The sequence below is a fragment of the Marmota monax genome, unplaced genomic scaffold (genome assembly GCF_021218885.2).
Source record: "Marmota monax isolate L192 unplaced genomic scaffold, Marmota_monax_Labrador192_F-V1.1 WCK01_AAM20220418_F8-fsc00024, whole genome shotgun sequence".
NCBI lineage: Eukaryota > Metazoa > Chordata > Mammalia > Rodentia > Sciuridae > Marmota > Marmota monax.
In genome coordinates, this window is record NW_026695224.1 from 9,688,936 (window position 1) to 9,697,235 (window position 8,300).

At 37.5% G+C, this 8,300-nt stretch overlaps 1 long non-coding RNA gene across 1 annotated transcript; it reads right to left on the reverse strand.

Moving 5' to 3' along the window:
- Positions 1-287: 287 nt before the first annotated feature.
- LOC131423822 (uncharacterized) lies at positions 288-7,229 on the reverse strand. The gene is made up of 3 exons (XR_009225891.1): positions 7,128-7,229; positions 4,626-4,793; positions 288-448 (listed from the first exon to the last, which is right to left on the reverse strand). It is a non-coding gene; the product is annotated as an uncharacterized LOC131423822 (long non-coding RNA).
- Positions 7,230-8,300: the final 1,071 nt, after the last annotated feature.

An 8,300-nucleotide genomic window follows, 5' to 3' on the forward strand; every position in this document is an offset into this window, starting at 1 on the left:
ATTGAAGTATTTTTTAAATTTTTGACATAATCAGATAAAATAGAAAATTATTTGCCCCAAAGAATAGTAAGAAGCAGGATAAAATCTTCTGCATACATTGTTAGATACCTGCCTGCCTTCCAAGAAGCAGGGTTGATGTCCTAGAACTTCAGGATTCTTCTCTAGTCACACTGCCTGGAGGAAGGGACAAAGTGTTCAACCTGCTTCCCAGAACTACCGAGATGTTCAATGCCAGGGACATAGAAGATGCTCAAGTTCTGTTCACTGTGGCTCACCTGGCCCTTGGCAGGATTGCTTTCAGAATATAGTGTCTCTTTGGTGCCACTGGTGCTTTAGAACGTTGGCTGAGTGACCTTGGGCAGATTGTTTGACTTCAGTGGAGCTCAGCTTCTCAGCAGGAAAATATAGTTGCCCTCTGTCTCTGTGGGCTTCTCATCCATGGATCCAACTAACCAAGCATCAAAATATATTTTTAAAAATTGAGCCTGTACTGAGCATCTATATACTTTTTTCTTGTCATTATTCTCTAAATAATATAGTATAAAAGCTATTTACATAGCATTTACGTTGTATTAGGTATTATAAACAATCTACAGATAGTTAAGAGTATATAAGAAGTAACAGATGTGGAGGTGCACTCCTGTAATCCTGGTAGCTTGGGAGGCTGAAGCAGGAGGATCACGAGTTCAAATGTTAGCCTCAGCAACTTAGTGAGGCCCTAAGAAATTTAGCAAGACCCTGTATCTAAATAAAATATAAAAAGGGCTGGGGATGTGGCTTAATGGTCGAGTGCCCCAGGTTCAATTCCCAGTACCAAAAAAATACAATAACATAAGTATACAAGAAGCAGTTGGAATAACAATTGTCAAAAAGACAAAAATGCTGATGAAAATGTGGGAAAAGGGAAATTCTCATTCAGTGTTGGTGGGAATGTAAATCGATACAATCACTATGGAGAATGGTATGGAGATGCCTCAAAAAACTAGAAATAGAACTACAATATGATCCTGCAGTTCTGCTACTGGCTATATATCCAAAGGAATTGAAATTGACATGTTAAAGAAAGATCTGTACTCGCATATTTATTGCAGCACTGTTCACAATAGCCAAGACATGGAATCAACCTAGGTAAGTGTCCAATAACAGATGAATAGACAAAGAAAATATGGTATATATATATATATATATATATATATATATATATATATATATATAATAAAGAATTATATAATATATATTATATATTATATAAATATATATATTATAAAGAATATATATATATTATAAAGAAAATGTGTGTATGCAATGGAATATTATTCAGCCACAAAAAGAATGAAATTCTGTCATTTGCAGCAACATAGATGAAACTGGAGGACATTATGTTAAGTAAAATAAGTCAGGAACAGAAAAACAAATATGAAATCTTCTCACTTACATATGGAAGCTAAAAAATAAATGATCTCAAATAAATGGAGAATAGAATAGTGTGGTTACCAGAGCCTGGAAACCTGGGGGAGGGAAGGATGGAAGAGGATGGTTAATGGGTACAAGGATACAGTTGAATAGAAGGAATGACTTCTAATGTTCTACAGCACTGTGGGACAACGATGGCTGACAACAATTAATTAAATATTTCAAAATAGCTAGTAGAGGGGATTTTGAATGATCCCAATATACACATACAAAAATGACAAATGTCTCAGGTTATAGTTACCAAATCTTATCATTACACATTGTACAAATTTGTCAAAGCATCGTGATGTACACCATAAGTATGTACAATTGCTATTAATTAAAAATAAAACTATATTCAAAATAGAAATTAAGTATATGGGAGGAAGTGCATAGGTTATATGCAAATCTATGTCATTTCATTTAAGAGACATAAGCATCCACAGACTGGGTGTTTTGAGGGGGGTCCTGGGCCCAAACCTATGTGAACACTCAGAGACAACTGTGGTTCCCGCCATGCAGTCTCAGAAGCTGCAAAATACTTTGAAAAGATAAATACTTTTCAAGTGAGAAAGTGTGTCATAACAGATCTCCATCTTGAAACAATGGTGTATCAACCCTAAGGCATTAACTTTCAGGCCTGAGGATATCTGTGAGCCTTCGGAGGACTCACCACTGTGATGTGGGGAAGAGTCCTCAGTATTCAAACCACCTCAGGCTCTTAGAATCAAAGAACCTTACTATCAAAAGGAACTTAGAAAGTATCTAGATGCAAGAAGTCCCTTCTGGTACTTGCATCCTCTCCACCACTACCACGACAAATAATTCAGTCAAATCCATCAACTTTGTGCTCTGATCAGCATTACACCCTTTTCTACTCAAAAGGCAGATCCTGGCAGACCTACTTAAGAAACTCAACTACATTCAATCCAAAAGATCTTTTGTACCCAGATATGGGTACAAATTGTGGATGGAGGCCCTGCAACAGAGGTAAGGGGAAGAAAGAGTTATCCCTCTAACCATCTTGGCCCACCCAGTATTAATGAGAAGTAACTCATCAACAGGAGGGAAAGCTTGTTAGCCTTGGCTTTGAGTTTGTATGGATGGTAAAATAGTGTCCTCAAGGGTTCAGACTCAAGTGTTAGCAATGTTCACCTCTTTCAGTTCTCCCTAAGGTACATGACAATATGGTGGCAGAGGCAGAGGAATAAAAGGAAGTGAGTTTAGGGGCAGGAAGGTGGATCTAGGATCTAGGATCTCTACTAAAAAGATGAAACCATAATCAATCCCACTATTATGTATAATTATAATGCACCAATTAGAATTTTTTCAAGAATTAAACCCAACTTAGAACACCCAAATGTTTTTAGCTCTCAGCTCATGCGAATATTTCAACTCAATTCAACAAGGCTGCATCAGGATCAGTCATGTGCTGGGCATTAAAGATTCAAAAATGAATAAGACTTATTTCCTGGCCCTAATAGAGGCCACTGCACCTTTTGGAGGAGGCAGAAATGAAAACAACTACATCCATCAGAATTGCATTATTCTGCATGCAACAGAGCCCTGGGAAATAGAGGGAGAGATTCAGGGCTGCCTGAGAACATTGCCCCACTGAACAACTTCAGGATCTGTGATGTGACATGAAGAGGGGAGGAACACAGATTTAGGTGGACAACTAGTCAGTCTGCCACAGCAACCAATTCTAATACAGTATTGGTGGTGAGGGGTATACCCAAAACTGCAACCAAATGTCATGGAAGCATAAAGAAAGGAATGTCTGATTATTGTAGATGGAGTGGAAATAGGGTATCTAATTATGCTAGAGAATTTTTTCACAGTGGAAATGACAACCAAGCTAGGCATATGCCTCTTCTGGCAATGGCAGAAGCACAAGTAAGAAAAAGAAAATCTTACAAGCTTCTTAAAGCCAAGGCTTGGAACTACCACATCATCACTTCTACCCCATTCTATTAGCTGAAACAAGTCTTGTGGTCAAACTCAAAATTAAGGGGTGGGAGATCTTCTTCTCCTCTTTTTTGGTAGGAACTGCAAAGACTGAGGTGAACGGTGTAGGTTCAGGAAGGAGTAAAAAATTAGGAACCTAATGTACTCAAAGATGTATCTTTAAAAAGATAGATAATTATTCTATCAAGAGTGGGCAGGAGAAAGGAAAAAGCATGGGTAGAGAAACTAGCTTGGATTATGGTTACACAGACACTCCCTCCACTGACAATAGGCATTCTGTTATGCGTCAGCACCCATGGTAAGTTAAAATGTCCTAAGTGGAAAGTGCATTGCATTCAACTAACCTACCAAAAGCCTAGCAGTACAGGATACTGCAGAGTATCAGTTGTTTGCTGTCATGATCCCATGGCTGACTGGCAATTGTGGTGCAGCTGCCCAGCCTTGCAAGAGAGTATCAGACCACATATCACTAGCCCAGGAAAACATCAAAATTCAAAGTTCAGTTTCTGTTGACTGCATATTGATTTGGACCACAATAAAGCAGAAAAATGGTAAGTCAGGCCATTGTAAGCAGGGGACTCTCTGTAATGCATCCAGGAGATGACAAGAACATGAACTGAAGCAGTGGCATTTGCTGTGGAAGAGAGAAGAGACAGAAGATGTCTTAACTGCTTCTCCACTGGGAGAGCTTTGACTGTGAGAAATAACTAGATGAAAACCCACCAACAGGCATTGCCTGGTGATATTGATTGAGCTGTGTTGGGCTATCAATTTCTAGCATTACTTCCCTGGGTTACAAGACATGACTGTTTATCTTCTGTCTTCGATCTGAAGCAGGATGATTTTTTGCTAGAAAAGTGTAAGAGATAAATGGGAGCCCATGGATGGCCACCCAGCAGGACTCATGATAGAGCTCCTGCTGAGGTCAGAGGGCATAATTCACTTTTTTACTCCTTTCTTGGCAGCTCCACGCAGGTATCACAGTCTCTATAGCACTAAAGTCTCAGCCATATGCATGACGCTGATTATATTTTTCTTTCACTATTCATGGTGAGCCTGGCCTCATCAATATCTTAGATTTCTCAATTAACCAGAGTCCCGCTTCTCTGGTTGGGTACACAGAATAAGTAGAATGAAGACGTCTTACCATAACTGTATTTTGTTCCAGTTACTCTGCCTGTATCACAAGGGCAAATGTTACTTACCAGTTCCCACCTGTGTAGCGACTGTTGGGAATTAGACTTAGTAGCCAGAGTGCTGCGTCTTGGGGAAACAATGGGCTGCCTCCATTTTCTCTGGCAATACTCTGTCAGTCAAGCTGCCTTGGTGCTGGTGAGTCCAAGTGTCTAATTCATCAACTACTCTTCAGTTTGCTGATAGGGGAAGGAGATCTTCAATTAATAGGTCCACTCTCTGTAACTATTTTTATACTTTTCTAAATGTATTGAGAAAACTTATCAGGATAAATTTGGCATCACAGAGAAAATAGAGGCTTGAAGATAGGTTCAAATACTAATCAGGCTACTTATTATCAATGAGATACTAAAGTCATTGAATATTACTCTGAATTGTCCTATGTATAAAATGGGAACAATGATAATTTATATGACCCAGTGGTTATTAGGGTCAAATAAGATTAAGCAGATGGAAATATTTTATAAATAATACTACATACAGGGACCTTATAAAAGAATTCCAAGAAACCTATGACATTTCCTTGTATTCCAATTCCTTAATTCCAGTCATAATGATTATCAGCAAAAAAAAGTATTTTCAACATATCTAATCCAATATCCCAATATCTAGTCTTATTTCAGTGTACTCACATTTATTTTTCTTTCTAAAGCAAAAAAAAATTTCAATTTATGCTTCTTTTAAAATCATAACTTTTGGGGCTAGGGTTGTGGCTCAGCGGGAAAGCACTCACCTAGCATGTGTGAGGCACTGGGTTTGAGCCTCAGCCCACATAAAGATAAATAAATAAAGCATAATAAAATAAATAAATAAATAACATAACTTTATATTGTGTGTGGCATTCCATTTTCACTACCACATTTGAGAAGGATATTAACAAATGAAGCCATTTTAGAGAAAATTGTTCAAGATTGAACAGATAAATACTTAGAAGGAACAGAATGGAGTAGGCAAAAGAACACTACTCTGTAGGTAGAGATACAACAATGATTAAGGTCAGATACTCAAAGGATTTCTATGAATTTGAAGGGTGAGGTTTTTGTGGTTTTGATTTGGTCTGGTTTTTGTAGGTCCTTGTCTTAGCTCAAGTTCCCTAGAAAACAGAGAGCATAACATGAGAATTAAGTTCTGAGACTCTATTTGAGAAGCATGATCCCAGGGCAATGACAAGGAGGGGAAACAGGCATGCATACCATGTGACATGTTAATATACTGAATGGTTAATGTACATCATGTGGTGTTACATGTTAATGCGCATCATGAACCATGAAGAGACACAGCTGGTCATTTGTACGGTGCACTTACTTGGTCACATAAGGTGTTCTTAAACAGAGATGATGGCAACACTGTGCCTAGGAACAGTCTGTGAGAGGAGGCAAGGGAAGGATATTTACCCTCCTATTATTTGTTTTCCATTGATAAAAATCTGACCACATGGAGAATTAACTCCTCTGCATTTCCAGATTGTATTATCTGGCCCATCAGCAGTTATTTGTGATGTCAGGTCCCATACCCCTTGGAAGTGGCAGATATAGCCAGAAACCCTAGATGCATAACTGGTTAGCCATGCTACATAGCACCAAAGAGAGGGGCTATCTCCTAGGTGAGTGGGACCCAGGAAATGAAACCACATGGACCCAAACTGAGTCAGTGGCTCTGGTGGCCTTAGAGTGCTATCTAGCTATGAGTGGTCTCTCAGAGAAGGAAAGACATAATGTGGCTGAGGTGGACAAGCAGGTGAGGGTCTCAGAGATTTGGTTACCAAGAGAATCAGAAGAGGCATAGAAAAAGTGTTCTCTGAAAGCTCCCTTATTCAATATTTTTTGGTATCTAATAGGTACCAGGCCAGCTAGACTCTGAGACTACACAAGGAAGAAATAAAACCCATTAAGTCATGGCCACTTCCCAAAGACACAACCCTGTAGATGCAACAGATACATAAGCAAACACTGCAATATAAACTGATAAGGATTATGTAGATGCTGACACGAGGTAGAGTGGAGGCATAATGAAGATGCATGAGAGAGAACGCTGCTGCTTCAGGAGATGGGAAAAGTGCCAAAGAGCTATGCAGATATCAGCATTTGTTAATATCCTTCTCAAATATGCCACTGAAAATGGAATGCCACATGGGGCTGCTTCACAAAGTGGTAGATTTCTTGTCCCTGAGGTGTCTGCATACCTGGTGGCCAACCTAATATGCCTTAGGACAAATGCATTCAGTGATTTGGACCTCCAGAACCAGATAGTTCAGTTTGTGAGAAACTATCATTAAATATCTACCTCTGAGGATCCCATTTAAGCTGACAGTTTTATTTCAGTTTTACTAAGACCACACCCTAAACCCCATTCATTTATATTGTAAACATAGGTCATCAGTCACTAAGAAGGCAGCATGAGAGTGTGAAAGACTGCCTAACTGCCTCTACTAGGAGAAACAGTTCATACCAGCAACAGTCAACTGGAAAACAAAATAGAAAATAAGGTATCAAGTAGGGCACGGTGGCACATACCTGTAATCCCAGCAGCTGGGGAGGCTGATACAGGAAGATCATGAGTTCATAGCCAGCCTCAGCAAAAGCGAGGTGATAAGCAATTCAGTGAGACCCTGTCTCTAAATAAAATACAAAATAGGGCTGAGGATGTGGCTCAGAGGTCAAGTGCCCCTGAGTTCAATCCCTGATATTAAAAAAAAAAGAAAGAAAGAAAAAGAAAATAAGGTATCAGCCAATATAGTAAAAAAAAAACAAAATTATAAATCTGTCCAAAGAATACATAAAATATAGAGAATTTTTGTGGATTCAAAAATTAAAACAATTAGAGGCTGGGATTGTGGCTCACTGGTGGAGCACTCGTCTAGCGGGTGTAAAATTTATCTTTATGTGTTGCTGGGTTGGAGGCCCAGCAACACATAAAGATAAACAAATAAAGGTATTGTCCAACTACAACTAAAACATAAAGATATAAAAAAAATTTTTAAAAAATTAAAACAATTAAAAAGTATCAAAGAAGATATGAAAAAGTAAAGAAATATACCATATTGTTAGATAGGACAACTTAGTGCAAAAAAATGACAATTATTACTAAATTAATCTATAAATTCAATACAATTCCAATAAAATTTTATTTTTTTAACATGTAAATATTTTATAATTTATTCACATATATTTCCCCATAAAATAACTTGCACTTAACTGCTTAAAAATATTTGTCTAACACTACATTTTAATTTTGTACTACAATCATTGTATCACCTGCTGCTAAAGAATTTACAGAAAGTATATATTTAAAATATTATTCCAAACAACTATTTAGCTAAATACTTCAACAATTATCAAGCAGATATCTCCTTTAACTGTAGGATTAACTTTATCAACATTGCCAATCTACCAAAGAACTATAGTTTTGGATTTGTTTATACCTGCAACTTCATTAATTTTAGTAAATATTCTGAATAAAAAAGACATTTTAAGTCAAGTCACACATCTACTGCTATAAGTTGTCAAATTGATAAATGCCTTTCAAGTAAGGTCTTGCTTTGACTTTGGATTAATGGCTTTAAAGTAGGTAAAATATTAAACATCCTTATTAAATATTGAAATGTGTATTTATAATAAAAATATTTAAGATTCCTTAAATGTTAATTACTATTTTATCTCAAAATTTTTGAGCTGGAAGGGACAAGG